Here is a 23973-nt window from a genome sequence, read left to right as displayed (position 1 = left end):
TGTATGCAATAGTAGTTCGCCATGGCAGGATACCTTGAACCTGCACAGGGATTTTCAGGTTCATGCTGGTGCTGCTGGATCTTTGCCCTTTGGTTTTTTATTTCAGGGGCTGCTGGTGTGCAAAGCCATGGCCTCAAGCCCAGTGTGGTGAAGCAATCATGTGACATAATGTAGCACCCTGCTTGTGGTTAACGCTTAGCTGGAATGAAATATTCAACGCAGCAATAGAGAAATTAAAATAATAATTTATTTGTCAGACAAATAAATGAGAGGCACAGTGGTATATGGTTACCAAGCTCTGGCCTGCTCTCCTGCCATTATGGCCAGCACTTATATTTCCTCAGCCCAGCCCCCTTGCTCCTCCTTTGGCTGCCTCTGTCCAATCAGTCTGGTTGAATTTCCTATTGGCTGATTGCTAGAACCAATCATATAAGATACTCCCATTTCCTATTACCTTTTATGGGAGACAAAGAGCTATATTTCCTTCTATTTATAATTGGCAAACAAGTAGCCATTAACCTCTACAAGGCACCTTAATTACCAGATAACCTTTTGCCCTAGACAAGGCGCCTTAACTAACATTTCACCTTTTGCCCTATTGCCCTATTCACTCCAGAACAGATGGTGGCTAATGGTTCTATTTTTATCTGAACAGAGATCTTGGGTTCACCAGCTATGAAAGATCGCCTTCTTTGGAGCCATATGTCAGGAGTGCTCTGATGGTATTTCCTGCCTGGCAGGGGGCTGGGCTCAATGGCCCTTGTGGTCTATTCCAACTCTAGGATTCTATGATTCTATGAAATAAGAATCTAACATAAGAATCTAAATTTCTAAATCCTTTGCATAATTACATTTAAGCCAATATATTTAATACATAACATATATAGTTTTTTTATAAGCAAAGACGTTCACAGTAAGAAAAAACTTAAAAACACTTTCTTCAGAGAGAAGCCCCCCTTTCCCTAGCCAGCTGCTGTTTCCATTAGCTCTTGCCGTTTGTCCTATTTGTGGCACAATATTCTTACTATTTACCAGCTTACCATTGTGTTTTTGCAACTTGATTATTTGTAAGGTCAGTGACCTCGCTTCCCAGCCTTTTTATGACCGCAATAAACCAATAAACCAAAGGGGCCCTCTGCCTAAGAGGATGAACATCTGCCAAAATCTTAGCCAGCCTAGTTCCTGCCTGGCATGAAACATTTGTGAATTTAAGCCCATTTTTAGAATTATAGGAACCTGATCAAAATATAAGCCTTGATTATAATGCAGGCTCAGATGCCTCATTCCCCCCTTTCAAGCTCAAGGACCTTCATCCCAAGTGTCCTTGATAGCTTGACCTTCATCATATTCCTGAGGTAAAGCTCTATATAGGGCCATGATATGAGGTAGAGTTTCATTCGAAATCATCTTGCTAATTGTACTTCTAAAACATGAAATGATACATGGCACCATACATAAAACCATTATTACTACCGTCAAGAAAAACAAGCAAGACAATAGTATCCCTTTGAGTCCCGCAACATTAGGTAACCAATTGGTGAGCCATCCCATATCCCATCCTTCCCATGTTTGTACTGGGACATGTGCTATACTCTCCATCTTTGTGGCCAACACACGGATTGCCTCACCATTATCCGAAATGTTAAAGCAACAGGCATTCCCTGTCAAGTTCAAGACTCCACATAGGCCTCCCTGCCTGGCAAGTACATAATCCATTCCCATTTTCAGCTGCAAAATGGCGGCTCTACTTTCATCCAACTGTTGTGCAATAAGTCTCAAACTCTGGGCCGTTGCATTGGTTACAAGTTCCACTACTGCTTGCAATCGAATTATTCTCTTTAGATTATAAATAGGATCCCGTGCCCCTTGTATGAGCTCACCAGGATTCCAGGAGGCAGGCTCATAATAGGCTATAATGCGCTCTGGTGGCCAATCATCAGTATCGCTCCAACTTTGGGTACTTCCTCCTGCTATATGAGAAATATCAGCGTTTCTTCGTGTACGCTTGGCCGAATTAGTGGGCATAATCCACATTGGTGGTAATACCCATCCCAGGAAACAAGTCCCACTCCATTTGGAAGGGAGTTGCTTGTATGCCCATTCTCCACATATCCACCACAACCATCGGGTCTGAGGTTTTTGGTACGTGGAGTGCAGAAGGCGAAATATCAAAAGGGGTACAGAGTTCACAGTGCAGTATGTTAGATTGCCTTTTTCTGTCACAGTTATGTTCCATACCACTTTCCATGCATCAATAAAAGGAGGTGCACAGGGCAAGGTATTCCGAGTTCGATAGGTAGTACCGTTTACCCAGGTTTGACTATTCTTAATATAATCCCAAGTATAGTGACAATGAGAAGAGCCTACCATGGTAGGATCAGCTGCCTCTGATGATTTATGTACACAGAATTCCCCTTGTACAGGTATAACTCGTATTGGTTTAGTTGAGTTCCATCCGGGGAAATTCTGTACTTCTGTTTGGTATGGCATTTCGCTTACCATACCAATGGCATTTAATGGTATCGGTAATAAGGGCATACCTCCCTCTGAATCATCTGGCCCAAGAGAGCAAACAAGGCAATTGGTCCTATTTGCAACATTGGCTACCATCTCAGCTAAGCCTACCCACATATTGTGGTCATGGCGGAATCCATATTTAGTAAATTTGGTCAGATTCAAGGACCCTTCCCCTTCCCAAGGGATCAGGATTAATAATAAAATCATGTTGATGTGTAGTATATGCATTCCTTCCACAAAAGATTACCTTATTGTGATAGCATAAAAATATTAGCCCCAATATAATTCCCCCAGTGACAGAAATGGGGAACCACCAAGACCAAAACATATATCCCAAGGATCCCCAATGAGTAATATCCTTGATAATTGTTCCACAAGGGGGGGCAGTCAATTAATTGTATTAGAGAATCTTCCCGTTCACAATCGCTGGTTTAGACGCTCCTCAAGCTTCAGGCGTGCGCAGGTCAGCCAGCTTCCAGGTTGTGGCTGCAGCAGGCCGGTCGTCTAATGTTGCCCGTGACCTAGCCCGTTCCCCGTAGGGCTAGATACAGGGGTTTTTGGAGAGAGTCAGTTTTAAAGGATTAGAGGGGTCACCTTTGCATGTCCAACTGCCTTCAGACTTCTTCAAACGGGAGTGATGAATCCAGGGGGTCACCTCAGCTACCTTCACCGCTGTTGGAGTAGAGAGCAAGACGGTGTAAGGTCCACGCCACTTAGGTGCAAGTGGATCACGTTTCCACTCTTTCACCCATACGCTATCGCCAGCCTGGAACTGATGAATCGGCTCGGCAATGCTGCACGGCGTGCGCTCGAGGGCCCACCTGTTAAGAGAAACAAAAACACGGGAGAGAGATTGCACTTGTTCCTGTGTCACATGGTCTCCTATTTGTTTGAGGTCAGCTGGAATATCCTGAACAAAGGAGGGCGGCCTCCCATACAGGAGCTCAAAAGGTGACAACTTAAGTCTTTTTGTGGGTGCACACCGAACACGAAACAGTGTTATGGGTAACACATCCACCCATCCTAATCCCGTTTCCTGGGTTAATTTTGCCAATTGGGTTTTCAGAGTCCGATTCATTCTTTCAGTTTTCCCTGAACTCTGAGGCCTATATGCTGCATGCAGTCTCCATTTCACTTGTAGGACTCGACATACTTCTTGTACTACTTGATCAATGAACGCTGGCCCATTATCACTTCCAATGCATCTAGGTAATCCAAACCTCGGGATCAATTCAGTGAGGAGTCTCTTAGTTACCTCTCGTGCCTTTTCAGTTCGGGTGGGAAAAGCTTCAACCCATCCGGTAAGAGTATCTACAAACACAAGGAGATACTTGAATCCCTTAGAAGGGACCAGCTCTGTGAAGTCCACAATTAGGCTTTCCATGGGGACATATCCCACATGTTGGATTCCAGGAGGTTGTACCCGTCCCTGCCTGGGATTGTTTTTAACACAAAGAACACATTTCTGTGAAATGCAAGTTGCTAATTGTGATAGGTTAATAATATACAACTTCCGACTGAGACTCTCTCTGGTTGCAGTACCGCCAAGGTGAGTAGATTCATGATAATTTCTTACAATTGTGCCTGCTAGGTGATGAGGTACATAAATCCTATTGTCCGGCAGGATCATCCAACCGTCCTTCACAACCGCTCCTTCCTGTTCAGCCCACTTCCTCTCTTCTGGGGTATAGTGAGGTTTAACTTCTCCTGGAACTACCTCTGGTATGAGGGCTGCTATAAATCCTCCCACAGGCTTTTGGGCTGCCTCTCGGGCTGCTTTGTCAGCAGCATGATTTCCTCTGGTTATTGGATCCCTTCCTCGTCCATGACCTTTGCAGTGCATTACAGCAATCTGTTCTGGAGCCCATACTGCTTCCAACAGGATTTCTACTTCAGGTCCATATTTCAAGGCCTTCCCGTGGGCTCCGATTAGACCTCTTTCTTTCCATAGAGCACCATGTGCATGCAGGGTTAAGAAGGCATATTTAGAATCAGTATAGATGTTTGCCTTACATCCGGCTGCCAATTGCAGAGCTCTAGTTAAACCTATAAGTTCAGCTTTTTGTGCTGAGGTGCCAGCAGGCAAAGCTTCAGCTTCCACAACTTCCTCATTGGTGACCACAGCATATCCTGCTCGTCTGGCACCTTCATGCAGGTAACTGCTACCATCAGTATAATATACAACATCTGGATTTTTCAATGGTTCATCTTTCAGATCGGGTCTACTGGAATAAACTTCATCCATTATTTGGAGACAATCATGTGATTCTTCATCATCTACCTCTGGTAGGGGCAGCAAAGTTGCTGGATTGAGCATATTCACTACTCGTAGATGAATCCTGGGATTTTCACACAATAGGCCTTGGTATCTAGCCATCCTTGGGTTCGTTAGCCAATAACTACCCTTATATTCCATGAGCGTCAGAACAGCATGAGGTACATTCACATACATCGTCTGGCCGAAGGTAAATTTATCAGCTTCTTTGACAAGGCTTGCAGTGGCCGCTACTGCCCTTAGGCATGGAGGCCATCCTTTTGCTACTGAGTCCAATTGTTTTGACAAATAAGCTACTGGACGATTCCAACTTCCTAATCTCTGGGTCAGGACTGCCGCTGCAATCCCATTCTGTTCATGTACATACAGCTGAAAGGGTTTTTCCGAATTAGGCAGTCCAAGGGCTGGGGCCTCCATAAGTCGTTGTTTGATAACTAAAAAGGCTTCTTGCTGCTCAGGTCCCCATACGAATGGGTCCTTTTCTGCACCTCGAGTGCTTTCATGTAAGGGCTTGGCCAGACTGCTGAAATCAGGTATCCATAGTCTACAAAACCCTGCTGTTCCCAGGAATCCTCTGAGTTGTTTCCTTGTGGTAGGTTCCTTGATAAGGCAAATAGCTTCTTTCCTCTCTGGTCTCAATGCTCGTTGTTGGTGTGAGATGTCAAAGCCCAAATATTTGACCTTTTCTAAACATAACTGTGCCTTTTTCTGGGAAACTCGGTAGCCAGCTTCCCAGAGCAAGTGGAGCAGTTCCTCTGTCCCTTCTTTACAGGTATCAAAATCCTTTGCTGCTAATATAAGGTCATCTACATATTGCAGAACCACCTTTTCTCCAGGTATTGAGGGGTAACTTGTTAGATCCTTCGCCAAGGCAGTGCCAAATAAAGTTGGGGAATTTTTGAATCCCTGGGGCAATCTCGTCCAGGTTAGCTGGCCTTTTGTTCCTGTTAAAGGGTCTTCCCACTGGAAGGCAAATATAGGTTGGCTCTGTGGTGCCAGCCGGCAACAAAAGAATGCATCTTTCAAGTCCAATACAGTAAAAAATGTTGCTTCTGGTGGGATCAAACTCAGCAGGGTATATGGGTTTGGTACATTTGGGTGCAAGGTCTCGATAGCCTGGTTTACGAGCCTCAAGTCCTGTACTGGCCTGTATTCATCTGTCCCAGGTTTCCGAACAGGCAAAAGGGGTGTGTTCCATTCTGATTGGCAGGGCTTAAGCAGACCATATTTTAATAGGCGGTCCAAATGTTTCTGGATGCCCTCTGCTGCTCGCCGGGGTAAAGGATATTGCTTTACAGATACAGGGGTAGCCATAGGTTTTAAGGTTACTACAATTGGAGCTATATTCTTAGCCATTCCTGGTGGGCTATTTTCGGCCCATACTCCTGGTGGCACCTGTAGGGTTCGGAGGAGCTTGTTTAACTCTGTATCCAATGTGGGTTGGACTTGCAGGGCTGACATTAGGCGCCATGATTGTTCCTTAGGTACTGAGAGGGAAATTATTCCTGCTGCCTTTGATGGCAGTTTCATTTCTGGACCTCGAGGAGTGAAGGTGATTTGGGCCTGCAATTTGGACAGCATATCTCTACCCAAGAGAGGTATTGGACACTCAGGTATATACAAAAACTGATGGGTTAAACGATGTCCCCCAATCTGGCATTCCAAAGGTTGGAGGAAAGACCTCTTAGCTGACTGACCAGTGGCACTTTTAATGACTACACTTTTGGATGCCTTTTTCTGTCATAGTTCTGGGAGTACTGAGTATTCAGCCCCAGTATCAATCATAAAGTCTATTAAATGGCTCCCTAATTGAATCGTGACCGTGGGCTCCTGGAAGCCTAACTTTATGGAGTCCGGTCGTTCCTAGTCTTGGGTAAAATCCTCCTCTGCCAGTCCAATGAAATTGTCCCTACTCCGTCCTTGTCCAGGTCTCTGATATCTTCCATCTCGGATCATTCCCCGTCCCCGTCCCTGGTTTCTTGGGCCGGAGCCTGGGCCTGGGCCTGGGCCTGGGCCTGGGCGTACTTCTTCCAACCTCAGGGGTTCAGGACACTCCCGCTTCCAATGACCCTCCTTCTTGCAATTCGCACATTGATTCCTTCCCAGTGGTGGATTCCTTCCCCGCCCTCTCCCTCCATTTAAGGGGCGGTAGTCTTGCTTCACTGCTGTGGCTAACATCACCATCTTTTCCTTCTGCCACTTCTTCTTCTCTTGCTTCTCAGCCTCATCCCTATTCCGATAAACTCGGCGTGCAATGGCCATAATTTGGCTCATCAGCATCCCTTCCCATCCTTCTGATTTCTGAATTTTCTTACGAATGTCAGAAGCGCACTGGGCCACAAAAGTAGCAGTAATCATTCTGCTGTTTTCAGGGGCTTCAGGATCAAAAGGAGTCCATATACGATAGGCTTCCTGCAGCCTCTCTAAAAAGTCTCCTGGACTCTCATTTGGTTTCTGTTCTACTTCTGAGACTTTAGACATATTAGTGGGCTTCTGGCATGCCCTGCGGATACCTTGCACAAGCGTCTGGCGGTAGGTGGTAAGCCTGGCCAGATGAATTGCATTGTTTGGATCCCAATTAGGATCTTCCAAGGGAAAGTTGTCCCGGAGATGACGGTCAACATTTAAAATATTTCCCACTCTGGCCTGCTCACGCAAATATATCTGTGCCTTTTCAATTATGTCTCTCCTTTCCTCAGTGGTGAACAGAGTATTCAGGAGCTGGCGGCAATCTGTCCAAGTAGGACTATGAGTATTTATTATTGAAGTCACCAAGTCCATCAGAGCCTGAGGTTTTTCTGCGAAAGATGGGGTGTGTGTTTTCCAATTCATCAGATCCGTAGTTGTGAATGGAATGTACTGGAGGGTCGAAGTTCGAGGTGGCCGTGGTCCGAGTTGCCCGTTAACCAGCACAGGCTCCTCAAGTGCATCAAATACTCTTCTGAGAGGGGCTACTACGTGATCTTTCTCTTCGCTTTGCTCTAGGGGCCTCAAATCGTAGGGGATAGTATCTGTCCCAAGGCGTTCTTTTAGCAGCTTTATACGCCTGGCTGTATTGCTTGCTGACCGATCAAGGTCTCCCTGTAACTTCTGTAATAATTCTCTAGGACTTGGATGTACAGGGGTTTGGGGTGGGCAATCAGTTGTTCCACTAAAAGAGACTGTAGATGGAGTTCTACTGGGACTCACAGGTGGAATAACCACTTCTGCTTGGGCTTTATTATAGGCCTCCAATGCCTCCTGAAGATATTTATCATAATCTATCAAGGAATCAAGTTCTGTGACTCCAGCCCCATTATTCATTCCACTTTCTTGCCTTGGGGTTACAACTGGTGGAGTGTTTGGATTAGGCTCCCTTCGATGTGGAGCATAGGGTGGAGGTGGAAGCACCTCTTCCTCTGGTCCCTCAAAAATGGGTTTGAGTTTATTTGGCAATATTCCTTTCCTAGCTTCGGCTTTTACAGCCAATAATTTGCATCGTTTGACTTTGCATTCCCTTATCCATGGAGGATTTTTATTTAATGTGCTCAGCCAAGAATCTATATATGAAAATTGTTCTGGGCACCCTCCAGTTTCTTTGGCGATATTAGACCAAAGTTTGCTTACTAAATTTATATCAAAGGTTCCCTGAGATGGCCATTCAGTATTTTGTTTCGGCCACTCTAATTCACATAACGTTCTCAAGCGCTCTGGCGTCATTTTGACTCCATATGCCCCTGAGAAGGCTTTCTTAAAATTATTTAACATACATTCAAGAGGTGTATTTTCCCCTTTTGAACCCCCAACTCCCATTGTATGGCCCTGTGAAGTATCCACTCAGTCACTCACACACACGCTTCGTGAGATTCCTTGCCCGGGTGAAGTCGCCTTACCGGGAACCGAAGTACTACCCACTCCACACTCAGGTCAGCTACAAATTGTACTTTCTCACACATACAATGCGCTGGATACTTCACCATACTCTACCTCCCAACCTTTCCTTTCCCTACACCAAATCACCATCTGATGTACCCAACCACCTAGCGTACTCAGTTCCCCTTTACTGAGACGCAGAAGTTTGATCAAGACTTCTCTTCCTCCCAATTAATTGGAGGGCCAAAAACCCCTTAGTGCACTTACCCTTAGTTGGTTGCCTGTTTATTTCTCTGGTTCCCCCCGGTCCGTCGCCGTCGGTGGGCAGGGTATCAGACAGACGAGACTTCTGCGTTCCCCTGGAAAAAAAAACTTCCCAGTGCGCGCTGGGTAAGCAGTGAGTGGTCCTCTCTCTTGTACCCTGCCCAGTAAGGCGAAGGGGCTGTGTTCCAGCAGACCACTTATCCGAGTCGCAGGCACCATAAAATGTAGCACCCTGCTTGTGGTTAACGCTTAGCTGGAATGAAATATTCAACGCAGCAATAGAGAAATTAAAATAATAATTTATTTGTCAGACAAATAAATGAGAGGCACAGTGGTATATGGTTACCAAGCTCTGGCCTGCTCTCCTGCCATTATGGCCAGCACTTATATTCCCTCAGCCCAGCCCCCTTGCTCCTCCTTTGGCTGCCTCTGTCCAATCAGCCTGGTTGAATTTCCTATTGGCTGATTGCTAGAACCAATCATATAAGATACTCCCATTTCCTATTACCTTTTATGGGAGACAAAGAGCTATATTTCCTTCTATTTATAATTGGCAAACAAGTAGCCATTAACCTCTACAAGGCACCTTAATTACCAGATAACCTTTTGCCCTAGACAAGGCGCCTTAACTAACATTTCACCTTTTGCCCTATTGCCCTATTCACTCCAGAACAGATGGTGGCTAATGGTTCTATTTTTATCTGAACAGAGATCTTGGGTTCACCAGCTATGAAAGATCGCCTTCTTTGGAGCCATATGTCAGGAGTGCTCTGATGGTATTTCCTGCCTGGCAGGGGGCTGGGCTCAATGGCCCTTGTGGTCTATTCCAACTCTAGGATTCTATGATTCTATGAAATAAGAATCTAACATAAGAATCTAAATTTCTAAATCCTTTGCATAATTACATTTAAGCCAATATATTTAATACATAACATATATAGTTTTTTTATAAGCAAAGACGTTCACAGTAAGAAAAAACTTAAAAACACTTTCTTCAGAGAGAAGCCCCCCTTTCCCTAGCCAGCTGCTGTTTCCATTAGCTCTTGCCGTTTGTCCTATTTGTGGCACAATATTCTTACTATTTACCACCTTACCATTGTGTTTTTGCAACTTGATTATTTGTAAGGTCAGTGACCTCGCTTCCCAGCCTTTTTATGACCGCAATAAACCAATAAACCAAAGGGGCCCTCTGCCTAAGAGGATGAACATCTGCCAAAATCTTAGCCAGCCTAGTTCCTGCCTGGCATGAAACATTTGTGAATTTAAGCCCATTTTTAGAATTATAGGAACCTGATCAAAATATAAGCCTTGATTATAATGCAGGCTCAGATGCCTCACTTGCACTCATATGTAGGATCGATCATGCCAAAAACCCTCTTAGTCTCTGTTGCCTCTCTTCATTCTTTCATGTTTCCCCATTTTGCCGACCATTAAGTGCATGCATTGTAAATATGCACAACTTTGTTCTATGTGCATGCCAAGAGATTAGCTTTCTCATAAAGTGCTCTGCAAATATGAACCATTGTGAAGTCTAGAACAGGCCTGGGGAACCAGAAAGGTGAGGGAACACAGACCCTCCAAGGATCCCTTGCTTTCCAGGGACAGTCCTGGATTTCCAGAAACCGTCCCAGTTTCTGATTTGATGCTGGCATATCCCGCTTTTCCTTAGGATGTCCCTGTTTCCATCAGAGGAATTTTGGCAGTTATGTGATCCCCAGAGTCAAGGACATAAGTAACTATATAAGCTTTAGAAGACACCTGAAGGCAGCCCCGTACAGTGGTACCTCGGGTTACATACGCTTCAGGTTACACACTCCACTAACCCAGAAATAGTGTTTCAGGTTAAGAACTTTGCTTCAGGATGAGAACAGAAATCGTGCTCTGGCAGTGCGGCGGCAGCAGGAAGCCCCATTTGCTAAAGTGGTGCTTCAGGTTAAGAACAGTTTCAGGTTAAGTACGGACTTCCGGAATGAATTAAGTACTTAACCTGAGGTACCACTGTATAGGAAAGGTTTTAAATTTTTAATGTCTTATTATGTTTTTATACACAGTGGAACCTCGGTTGTCGAACATAATCCGTTCCAGAAGACAGTTCGACTTCCAAAACGTTCAACAACTGACGCTCAATGGGCGGTCGGAGAATTCAATTGAAAAAATAGAGAAATGTGCCTCGGAAGCTGTTTGACTTCTGAGGCGTGTTTGAAAACAGAAGCATTCACTTCCGGGTTTTCAGCATTCAGCTTCCAAGACGTTCAGCAGCCAAGACGTTCGAAAACCGAGGTTCCACTGTTGGAAGTCACCCAGGGTGGCTGTGGCAACACAGACAGATGGCGGGGATATAAATATTCCAACAACGACAACGACTACTACTATGGAATAGGATGTCCCTATTTTGATCGGAGAAATGTTGGAAGGTATAGCAGGCATTGTCATGGCCAAAAAGCCCATAGGAACCCTCAGCCAAGGCAATAAGGAAGCATGCTGAGAATACAAATTTTGAAATAAGGTTCTGTCAAAGACCCTTTGGTGGCATAATAGGTGAGAGAACATCACTGCTCTTTTCTGCGTAATAACTGTCCTAGGTTGCATTGCTCAGACAGCTTCCCAGTGTTGGTGTTTGGTGTACTGAGAATGCATCTGTAGTAAGTAGGTCTTCGCCCACAACATATTCAGAGTCCAGTGTTTCAGTTGACACTTTGGCTGATTGGCAGAGCAGCTGTCAGTTCCTGAACTGATGTCCGGAGAGACAGTGCACTGTAGCAGTTACAATATCAGCCTCGGAGCTGGGGGACTGGACTTCAAATCCCACTCAGCTAAAGAGTTCACTGGTTGAGCCTGGGCCAGTCTCACCCTCTCACCCTGGCTGACCTCACAGGGTTGTTGGTGAAGATACAACGGGGAGAGTGAGAATTATGTGTGCTAGCCTGAACTCTTTGGAGGAAAGGTGGAGAGTGTTGAAATGGAAGAAAGCCATCTTGTCAAGACATGGCAACATGCAGCCGTGATGATGTGCGACGAGGACTGGATATCAGTTCAGAAACTGACAGCTGCTTTGTCACCTGCCAAAGTGGCAACGAAAACGCTGCGATCTGAGCAGGTGGCCACAGGGGATTTCTATGAGACATGGTTGAGCCGTCAGCTGGCAATCTCTAAAGTCCTGCCAATGCAGGTTTCAAGTACATTGGTAGGCAGCATGAGGAGAAAACACATGAAAAATCATTTTTTGAATATGGAGTAATAATACTTGCAGCTATATGCCTAGAACCTAAATATCCTGGTTATGTGACATGGACAGAATTAAAGCCAAGTGTCATCCCATGTTGCCACGCAAGAGGATGGAAATTATTCTTCATGCCAATGACATGAGTATAAGATAGTCACCCCTGGACTCTCCTTTGCAAAGTCCATGAACAGAAAAGCGACAAGGATGAGATGTAAATATTTGAAATACTGGGGGAGTTCAGGAAATAATCTGGATGTGAGAGTGCCTCAAGTATGTCCTGAATGTATATTTACAATTTAGAATCATGGCATCATGCATATTGTGATCTAAAAGCTCGACATGAAGGAAAAGGTCTGAGGTAAGACTGAACAGAAATTACAGGAAGCTCCAATACTGAGTACAAAACAACAATGCATACTGGGAATATGATAGGCCAATATCAACTCAGGTATACTTGTTTATGGTTGATAATCCTTTGTTTCCTCAGTTTTCATAAATTAGTTGGAAAACAATATAATCTGTCCTGGGTCAGTCTTGTCACGCAGTGCTTTTTTCTGGGGGGACACAGGGAGACGCATACCCCTAAACATTTTGTGAATGAAGATTGAAGGGCAGTATTTCAATATGAGAAGGAAAATGAGAGTACCCCTAAACATTATTTTAGAAAAAAAAGCACTGGTCTTGTGGTGATTTACCAAGTTCTTCCCCCCCCCCTCCTCTTTAAAATGTCTTTGCTTGCTTCTTTTCCCCTTCCGAAATAATTTCATGACAAAATCAGAATAAAAAAACATGGGCCATCTTCTTGTGGCTCAGACATGGTCTGACATATAAAAATTATATGTCATATAGATGTCATATGGACATATATAAATTCAGTTAATAATAATAATAATAACAATAATAATAGGAGGAGGAGGAGACTGAGGAAAAGGTGTGATCACCTGGAACAGTCAGGCCCAGGCTGTCTTCCTATTGGTTGATCTGCAGAGCCATTGATCCTCACCCCCTTTGTCATACTCCATTCCAGCCCCCTCTTATTCAGCAAGCTGCAAGGAGGGTGCTACTGCAAGACACCCACTGCCATTCCTTCCTGCTGTCTTAGGCCACTGAGCTGGTTTTTGTACTGAAGTGTATCACTGTGTAGAGGAAAGTTGTAGCTTTGGCCACAGTAATAAACCCCTTCGTCCTCGGCATGGACACCGTTGATAGTGAAGGAGAAGTCGTTGCCGCTTTGGCTGCCACTGAAGCGATCAGGGGTCCCTTCAAAACGGGTTGAACCCTCATAAATCAGTAGCTTGGGGTTCTGACCTGATTTAAACTGATATAAGGCCATATAACGGCTGACAGATGAGGCAGCTTTGCACTGGATTGTCACTCTGTCCCCAGGACTTGCCTGTAAAGAAGCCGGTGTCTGAGTGATGATCTGCCCACTGGATTCTGGAAGGAGAGGCATAAAACAAGTTAGTGGATCCGCAACATTTGCCTTAAAAATTCAGAGAGAAGAACGCAGCTCTTCAAAGTTACCCGCAAAGAAACTGGAGGCCAGCCAAATCAAACAAATCCGTAACATGTTGCTGCTGCTGTGGATGACACTCTTTCTTGGCTCCCAGATATTATCACCACCAGGCAGCCCAGCTTCAGAATGATGGGGATAAAATTGGGGGAGTTATTAAGTGTCAGAGATGGAAATCTATGCAAATGACTTGAAGGGGTTCAAGGGATGAGAGTCCCCTCCTGTGGGGATTGTGCTTTAAGACAGAAGGAACCCAAGGAAGATACAGACAGCAATCAATGAGAAACATGAATGTGAAGATCTGAGCTCCTGAATTACAAAATAGTTTTGCCTATCTGTAAAGAAAACGTTCCGCAGAGATCATTTTCTGATCCAGTTTCCTGCATAATAGATATTCCACCTTATATCTCACTCCATTAGAAGTAAAGGACACAATCCCAAATTCACTTACATGAATGCAAAGGAACACCAGAATAGAGAAAATTTGCACCTAGTATATAAAAGGCAGCATATTTATATGGAAATACTACAGGAGGAAAATATGGGTTGGTAGTATTACTTGAGGCAGAGCATGGTTTTTGTCTCACCAGAAGGAAGACAGGTGTAGTTTAAGGTTTGAACTAGGCATTTTGCTTAACAATACAGTGGTGCCTCGGGTTAAGTACTTAATTCGTTCCGGAGGTCCGTTCTTAACCTGAAACTGTTCTTAACCTGAAGCACCACTTTAGCTAATGGGGCCTCCTGCTGCTGCCAACCACCAGAGCACGATTTCTGTTCTCATCCTGAAGCAAAGTTCTTAACCTGAAGCACTATTTCTGGGTTAGCAGAGTCTGTAACCTGAAGCGTATGTACTCCAAGGTACCACTGTATCAGCCATCAGTTGTTATAGCAGAAGCAAGGAGATAAAGGGGAGGAGAAACTAAATTCACAGTTCAGGAACGCTGCCCTATAGTGGAGAGTACATTAACCCCTGAATGGCTTTCTCCTCTCAGTTCAGTGGATCTTGATTAAAGGTTGTTGCTTGTTCAAACATGATGAACTATAAAGGTAAAGGGTAAAGAGACCCCTGACCATTAGGTCCAGTCGTGACCGACTCTGGGGTTGCGGCGCTCATCCCGCTTTATTGGCTGAGGTAGCCGGCGTATGGCATGTGGCCAGCATGACTAAGCCCCTTCTGGCGAACCAGAGAAGCGCACGGAAACCCCGTTTGCCTCCCCGCCGGAGCGGTACCTATTTATCTACTTGCACTTTGACGTGCTTTCGAACTTCTAGGTTGGCAGGAGCTGGGACTGAGCAGCAGGAGCTCACCCCGTCGCGGGGATTCGAACCGCCGACCTTCTGATCGGGAAGTCCTAGGCTCTGTGGTTTAACCCACAGCGCCACCCGCATCCCTATGATAAACTGTAATCCACTGTAATCCCCTCTGGTGCCCTTGAGAGAAGCAGTGAGCTGTCTTGGCAACCCAAGCATCTCACAAAGTTACCCCTCTCCTGTCTTTTCAGGTCCTTAGTTCTCAGCTTAGGTCTTTCATTAATTGATAATTTTTTTGTCCAGTTCTTGTTGAAATCTCAAATAATGTGTGGATTTCTCCATTAGAGCTGTATCTCCTCTCTTGAATTGACACTCAGAGAGCCTGGGCACTGTAGCAGTTGGAACGGCACAACCCAACCACGGTCCAAATACCACTCAGTCAAGAAGTTCTCAGGATGAGTTTGAACTAACCACACCCTCTCATACCCTAACATACCTCACAGGGTTGCTGTAACAATACAGTGGGAAAGGGAGAATTATGTAAGCCAGCCTGAGCTCCTTGGAGCAAAGGTGGCATTGATTGATAGACGGATCTATTGATCCATCAGTTGATCTAATTCCCACACACACTGCAGAGTTCAGCCAGCTTCTGAATATACTCTTGATGGTGGAGCAAGGTTCGGATCCCACTCAGTAGGGGGTTCAATGGGTCAACTTGGGCATTGGGAGAGTTGGGTGTGTGTGTGTCTGTCTGTGTGTGTGTCTGTGTGTGTGTGTGTGTGTGTGAGAGAGAGAGAGAGAGAGAGAGAGAGAATGGTAGAATCACAACTTGAATTGCCCTCCAAGATGGCGCTGAAGCTGTGACATGTTGGAGAGACTGTTGGAACGATGGGAGCTGTGTCAAGACATAGCAGTTTGGGGCCACGGGAACCTGTGAGAAGGACTGAGTATCAGTTCAGAAACTTGACAGTTGCACCAGCACCTGCCAAGTGGCAACAATAATTCTGCCATCTGAGCGGGTGGCCACAGGGGATTTCAGTGGGGCATGGCCGAGGTGCCAGCTGGCAATTGCTAAAGTGCAGTCAATACAGTTTTCTAGCACATTGGTAGGCAACATGAGGAAAAATATATATGAAAAGCAGCAGTTTGAATATGAAGTGATACTTGCAGCTACATACCTAGAACCTAAATATTATGCTGTTTGACATGGACAGAATTAAAGTGTCATCACATGTTGTCTTGGAGGAGGAAGGGAGTTGTTCTTCATGCCAATGACATGGATATAGAATCATCATCCCAGAACTCCACTCTTCATATTCCATGTACAGAACAGGAACAAGGGTGAGCTGGAATCATTCCTGAAGTCAAGAGGTAACTTGAAGTAGCATGACCTTCTGAAACTCTTTTTAAGATGAGCTATTGTTGAATAGAGGGATGTGGGTGGCGCTATGGTTTAAACCACTGCGTTGCTTGGACTTGCCGATTGGAAGGTCGGCGGTTCGAATCCCCGCGACAAGGTGAGCTTTCATTGTTCGGTCCCAGCTTCTGCCAACCTAGCAGTTCGAAAGCACATCAAAAGTGCAAGTAGATAAATAGGTACCGCTCCGGCAGGAAGGTAAACGGCGTTTCTGTGCAGCGGCTTAGTCATGCTGGCCACATGACCCGGAAAAACTGTCTGTGGAAGCAGGAAAACGCCGGCTCCCTCAGCCACTAAAGCGAAATGAGCGCCACAACCCCAGAATTGTTCGTGACTGGAGTTAACTGTCAGGGGTACGTTTACCTTTACCTATTGTTGAATAGAGATGTAAGAATTTTTTGTATGGTGTGGGACTCATGAGCTGTTGGCTCAAGTAACTTTGTCAGTGTTATGAACTCAAATAAGCACTGAATGGGCATTTCCAATTTAAAATGCACATTGTCTTCAAAAAGCCCAATATGAAGAAGGTAACATTGGAGAATATGTTGTTAGTAAGGCTGAGTGGGAATTACGGAAAGCTCTAACATGGAATATATATATCTTCTATACAAGATCTCAAAGTAGCTGTTTTACTACAAAGGAATTTCAGAAATAGACTGGAAAGAGAAGCTGCTGAATTACAACTCATTACCAAACTTAAAACAATGGAGAAACCTGGTCTGAACAGAGACATCGGATTCTTATCTCATTATACATGACTAAGCCATTTCTCACCTTCTCACCCCTTTCCTTTTCCTGTAAGACCTATTACAGTCGTTAAGAGTCGTCAACAGGCTCATCTCAGCTATCTGCCAATCTCCGATTCCCACCACCCTTCTAAGTAATACCCCTCCCCACCTTCTCAATATATAGAAGGATCTGGTAACTTCTGTTTCAGTGTATCTGAAGAAGTGTGCATGCACACGAAAGCTTATACCAAGAACTAACTTAGTTGGTCTTTAAGGTGCTACAGGAAGGAATTTTTTCATATGGAATATAAAACAACTGTGCATGTTGGAGTATGATAGGCCAATGTCAACTCAGGGCCCTTCGTTTACGGTTAATTGTTGGAAAACGATACAATTTTGAATTTAACCAATCAGAGTGACAGTTCTGTGGTGATTTACGATGTCATGTCTTTCTCTATAAATTTGATTTGGTTGCTTCTTTCTTCCCAAATGATTTTATTGTGAAATCAGAGTGCAAAACACAGCCCAAATCCATGGGTACTCCATTGTACTTGTTTCATGCATCCTACACAGCACTTGCAGACACTTAGTCGCAACAGTTATCCATGTATTGACTTCCTCCACCCCACTCCAGAAATGTGATCCTTACAAATCATATTCCTTATTTGGAAATGATTTCATGCAAACCAGAAGTGAACTGGTCAGTTACGTGTACTGACATGGTTACAGAACCTTTATTGGCCGCAAGCACAACGAAACGGAATAATGTCAGTTGCAGCTGAACCCAGTGCTCTTTTCTGCCGAAAAAAATGTTTAGGGGTACTCTCATTTTCCTAAAGTAAAGGTAAAGGGACCCCTGACCATTAGGTCCAGTCGTGACCGACTCTGGGCTCATCTCGCTCTATAGGCCGAGGGAGCCGGCGTACAGCTTCCGGGTCATGTGGCCAGCATGACTAAGCCACTTCTGGTGAACCAGAGCAGCGCACGGAAACGCCGTTTACCTTCCCGCCAGAGCGGTACCTATTGGTCTACTTGCACTTTGACGTGCTTTCGAACTGCTATGTTGGCAGGAGCTGGGACAGAGCACCAGGAGCTCACCCCGTCACGGGGATTCGAACAGCCGACCTTCTGATCGGCAAGTCCTAGGCTCTGTGGTTTAACCCACAGTGCCACTCACGACTCTTCTCATTTTCCTACTCATGTTGATATATTGCCCCTCAATGAGGCCAAACCTAGAATCACAAAATGTTTAGGGGTATGCATACCCCTGCGTCCCCCCAGAAAAAAAGCACTGGTTATGCATTGACTTCTTATTCCAAAAGTAGAGGTCCCTCAATAGCCCGGGCTGGTTGGCTTCATCTCAGTGCTTCATTCCCAAGATCTGTCTCAATGAGCTTTCAGACCCTTGTTTCTGAATGCTCTTGTTTGATGCCTACGCTTGTAGCACCTTCACTAGGCAGAGAGGGCCACCTCTTGGCCTAACGTCATTCCAGTGGACTCTGTAGTAGAAAGATAGAGAAGATGCTTTTGACCAAGTTGAACCATTGGTGTATCTAGCTAAGAAGTGTCAACACTATGGCAGATGAAGGTGATCGACTACATGGAACTGGCGGAAATGACTGGCAGAATCCGAGACCAGAGAGAAGAGTCGGTGAAAGAAGACTGGAAGAAATTTAAAGACTATTTACAGAAATATTGTAAAATTAAGGAATCTTAGAAGGATGCTGGATAGAAACTAAGAGGTTTTTAGCTGTAATGCCTTAAGAGACATGAAAAAAGGTTTTGCAACTGAGTAAAACCTTAATGGTAAGGATTTGCTGAACTAACAAATTGAACTGGAATACAAAAAAGGGAGGTATGAGGAGGTCCGGGGAAATAAGTATAGGGAAGATAGGTTATGGAAAATTAATGTCTTTTTAACTGTTTTATTTGGTATGCTTTTATTTTTATTTTTATTATTTACTTTTATGGCTATATTTTAAAAACTTTATTTTCTTTTCTTTCTGTACTTTGTATTTTTTGAAACTTTAATAAATATATTTTTTAAAAAAAATAAGTGTCAACACTGATCATCAACAGGTCTCCAGGTTTCAGACAGGGTTCTCTTCCCCAGCCATACCTAAAAATTCCAAGGATTGAACCTGGAACCTTATGCATGCAAAGCTGAGGTTCTACCCCTTCGTACTCTCCACCATGCAGAGACCAAGACCATCACTGCCAGCTCCACTCATTTCACCAGATGCTCACGTAGGCAAGGAGAGTTGTTGTCACGGGATGGTCCATGAGGTCCAGGCCCCAGGACTTTTGCACTGGGCCACAGATCTCATCCTGCCCTCCCCCCACTCTTTTTAACCATTTTAAAACCCAAAAAAGCTTTTTCTTACAGGCTGGATATGCTGGACTGCAATGGGCCAGCCACATGAAATCTTAGTTCTCAGAACAGCACCTTTGTGCCATGGGTCTCTGTCCCAAGTCCTGGAAGAAGTGGGAGATGGCCTTCTGGCCTGGTACACATCAAGCCCTCATGCAGTTCCACTCCTTGCCAATTTGCCTTCTGTCACTTGGAAGGGCCCACATGATCTGCATTGCATACAAAAGGTCCCAGGTTCCTGACCTCTCCAAGTATGGTGGGAAAAACTCAAGACTGAGATCCTGGACAACCACTGCCAGTCAGTGTAGAAAATACAGAGTTCTGGACGCCATGTCTGACTCAGTATATGGCAGTTCATGTGCCTTAAACAGAGAAGAAAGTGTGGTCTTCTTTAACAGCCATGTCCAAGCAGCCGTCCTCCTGGTTGAACTTCAGAGGCCATTGGTCCTCACCCCCTTTCCTATTCTCTCTTCCAGTCTTCTCCCATTCTGCAAGCTGAAATGAGGGTGCTGATGCAAGACACCTGCTGCCATTTCATCCTTCTGCCTTAGGCTACTGAGCTGGTTTTTGTACTGAAGTGTATCACTGTGGAGAGGAGGAGTACTGCTCCGGCGGGAAGGTAAACGGCGTTTCTGTGCGCTGCTCTGGTTCGCCAGAAGCGGCTTAGTCATGCTGGCCACATGACCCGGAAGCTGTACGCCGGCTCCCTCGGCCAATAAAGCGAGATGAGCGCCGCAACCCCAGAGTTTACCTTCCTGCCGCAGCGGTACCTATTTATCTACTTTCGAACAGCTAGGTTGTCAGGAGCTGGGACCGAGCAAAGGGAGCTCATCCCATCACAGGGATTCGAACCGCCGACCTTCCGATCGGCAAGCCCTAGGCTCAGTGGTTTAGACCACAGCGCCACCCGTGTCCTTATGTTGCTTAGTGGCTAATCCAGCCCTGGGCTGGGTGGACCAATAGTTTGACTCAGTGCAAGGCAGCTTCTGATGTACCTGTGCCTTGGACTGAGGCTGAGGTGAAGCTGCCGCCTCTTTAACATTGTACACAGCTTCCCTGGAAGCAAAGTTCTTAGAGAATCCAAAATCCTGGCTTTCTTTTGGTTGATCTGCATGGGCTTTCAGTTGTTCTCTCACCCTCCATTCCAGCAAGCTAGAAGGGTGGTGCTGCTGCTGCTGCTGCTGCAAAACACCAGTTCCATTTCTCTCCCCTGCCTTAATGCACTGAGGTGGTTTTTGTACTGAAGTGTATCACTGTGGAGAGGAAAGCTGTTGTCTTGGCCACAGAAATAGCTTCCTTCGTCCTCGGCACGGACATCGCTGATGGTGAAGGAGAAGTCAGTGTTACTGTAGGTACCACTGAAGCGATCTGGGGTCCCTTCAAAACGGCTCGTAGCATCATGAATAAGAAGCTTGGGTTTCTGTCCTGGTTTAAACTGATATAAGGCCATATCATCACCCATGGAAGAGGAAGCTTTGCACTGGATGGTGACTCTGTCCCCAGGATTCGCCTGTAAAGATGCTGGGGTCTGGGTGACGACAATCTGCCCTCTGGCTTCTGGGAGGAGAGGAGAAAAAAACAACAATAGGTTACTGAATCCGTAACGCCTGCCGGAGAAATTTGCAAGGAATGACATCTCTGTGAAAAGTTACCCTCAAAGAAACTCGAGATGAGCCAAATCAAACAAATCTGTAGCATGATGTTGCCGTTGGTGGAACGCTTGCCTCCCAGGTATTATCACCACCAAGCAGCCCAGCTTCTGAGTGATGGGGATAAAATTGGGGGAGTTATTAAGTGCCAGGGATGGAAATCTATGCAAATGATCTAGACGGCAGACTTACTCAGAAGATCTCATGTCATGAATTACAAGATACGTTTGGGGGTTTTTTCAACAAGTAATTATTACCTAGGGATCTTTTCAGTCCCGGCTTTTCACATTACAAATTTCTTTTTGTTGTTGTTGTTAGAGCATTTATTAATTTTCCAATAAAAAACATCCAATTAACATATCAAATCATAATCCAATAAAAAAAAAAAATCAAATTGTCTTCCGAATTGTAATTTTGGTTTTACGACTTCCCACAGTCTGAACCTCAAAGCGTATCCATATCTCAGTCCTGCCTCTCACAATATTTTCATATTTCCATATCCGATTTTATCTCTCCAGACCTCTTTGCCTCTGGCTCTGCGATCCTCAATCATGTCCAAAAAACAGACAACCGCCCCATCACAGATTTCTTGTCTTCTAACTGTCTCAATTAGAAACCAAGGCACAATGCCAAATTCAATGGCACAAATGTAAAATATTTGCCAGGCATCAGAACACAGAAAATCTGCACATAGCAAAATAAGGTACATATCTCTCCTTTTTTGGAGAAAATACAGCTTACAGATAAAATTCATTAGGTGAACCACTCATTGTGATCTCCTGCAACCTCTTCCTTTGGAACTTCTTCTGTGTCACTCAAAAGGTTTCAAAACACCAAAAAGGTATTAAGAAACACACAATATGGTTTTCCCCAATGTAAAGTGACAAGCACACTTTGTTCAAGAGCAGTTAATTTGTTAACAGCACAACCATGAGCAACATGTCCAGGCCCCACTGATTGGTTGTGGACTTCACCAGGCCCCACCACAGAAGCCTGAAGTTATGGGGTGCTGGAGGGACCTAGCAAGCCAAATGGGTGACCCAAATGATTCCTCGTGTGTTTTTTGACTGGTTTTTCAAGGAAACAAACAGAAAGCAAGGTAGGTTTTGTTGAACTTCATCAACACAGAGTGTGCTCAGCGAATGGCACGTAGGAATAAACAGTTGTCCACAATACTTTCTTAGTTTTATTTTCGAAAACATAACAACCAAACGTTGCAAGCCATCACTCCTCCTCACCAGCAGCTAAGCAGGTCAAACTGCAAACATACACCTCTGAAACCAACCTGGTTCCTGAGTAGCATTATTGACCACTTTAAGATAAAGAAACAACCAACAGTTTTGGTCTGTGTGTCTGTCTGAGTGGCAAAGAGAGAAAATGTGTGCACATTTCAGGTCCACAAAGCATGAAACCAAAATTGGCCATTCTTTGTTCCGTGAAACATTGGCTATTTGATTGGGCACGTTAATACCCAGCTGGTCTGAAATTTGCGTACACGCACACGGTGCTAAAACAAATTTTTTCTAGTGCAAATATTGGTACAGTGGTACCTCAGGTTAAGTACTTAATTTGTACCGGAGGTCTGTTCTTAACCTGAAACTGTTCTTAACCTAAGCACCACTTTAGCTAATGGGGCCGCCTGCTGCCGCCACGCCACCTGAGCATGATTTCTGTTCTTAACCTGAAGCACTATTCTTAACCTGAAGCACTATTTCTGGGTTAGCGGACTCTGTAACCTGAAGCGTATGTAACCTGAAGCGTATGTAGCCTGAGGTACCACTGTAATTTCTTTTCAGAACCAAATGCATACCTTGATAAATAAGTGTATGGGGTTTAGAAAGGGGAGTGTTTTTATTATTATTATTATTATTATTATTATTATTATTATTATACTTCCTATTAAGCATGACTTGATAGGTTTTGATACAGCTGGCTGGCATTACGAGGCCTGCCAGATAGGTTTTTGTGCTGAACTGTATCACTGTGCCTCAGCCAAATTTCAACCAAAGGTGAACATGGAGCCATTGCCGCTAAAGTTTGCAGGACCAGCGCTGTCATAAGAATTCTAAGGTCTCAAATACAGAATATTCATAAATGCTCGCATATCTAAATATATAAACTATGTGTCTGAAAGGAGAGCAATCCTGAAGCCATTTGGACTCACCCAATGACCTCAAATATTCCTCTGCGGTAAGGGAGGCAAATGGGGTATGTCTTTTCGCTTACAAATCCTGTCTTAAGGGCCTATTTGCGCATGAATAGGGTGAGCCTGTGACCTGGATTCAGGAACTAAACTAGCAGGGGTCAGCAAACTTTTTCAGCAGGGGGCCGGTCCACTGTCCCTCAGACCTGAAATATTTTGAATATATTTTGAAAAAAATATATGAATGAATTCCTATGCTCCATAAATAACCCAATCACCAAGGCTGAGGGGAATCTGAACCCAGGCCTCGCTCCAGCCGCAAAACCTGGCTCTTCCAAATTTACGACACAGTCTTAAAAAACGGAGCATCTCAGAAGCAATATTCTACCCAGCTTCAGCAGGGGTTAATATAGCAGGGGTCAGCAAACGTTTTCAGCAGGGGGCCGGTCCACTGTCCCTCAGACCTTGTGGGGGGCCGGACTATATTTGGGGGGGGGTGAACAAATTCCTATGCCCCACAAATAACCCAGATGCATTTTAAATAAAAGCACACATTCTACTCATGTAAAAACACGCTGATTCCTGGACTGTCTGTGGGCCGGATTGAGAAGGCGATTGGGCCGGATCTGGCCCCTGGGCCTTAGTTTGCCTACCCGTGAACTAAAGTATTAACTGTTATGTACTGAAGTTCTCACCCTGGGCCAGCAGGGAGATACTGCAGATAGTTTTCACTCAGGTCCACATATGCAAATACGGGATTGAAAGTGATG

The 23973-nt window shown here is 44.8% G+C and overlaps 1 long non-coding RNA gene across 1 annotated transcript in view; it reads right to left on the bottom strand.

The window, feature by feature from the left end:
• LOC308460672 overlaps positions 1-23973 on the bottom strand; it is a 178749-nt gene that overhangs the window by 18944 nt on the left and 135832 nt on the right. The window lies entirely within an intron of this gene.

This window comes from Podarcis pityusensis (assembly GCF_964106645.2).
Source record: "Podarcis pityusensis genome assembly, chromosome: 13".
Taxonomy (NCBI): Eukaryota; Metazoa; Chordata; class Lepidosauria; order Squamata; family Lacertidae; genus Podarcis; species Podarcis pityusensis.
The sequence above is the reverse complement of the archived record's forward strand: the minus strand, read 5'-3'. Positions and strand labels throughout refer to the sequence as shown.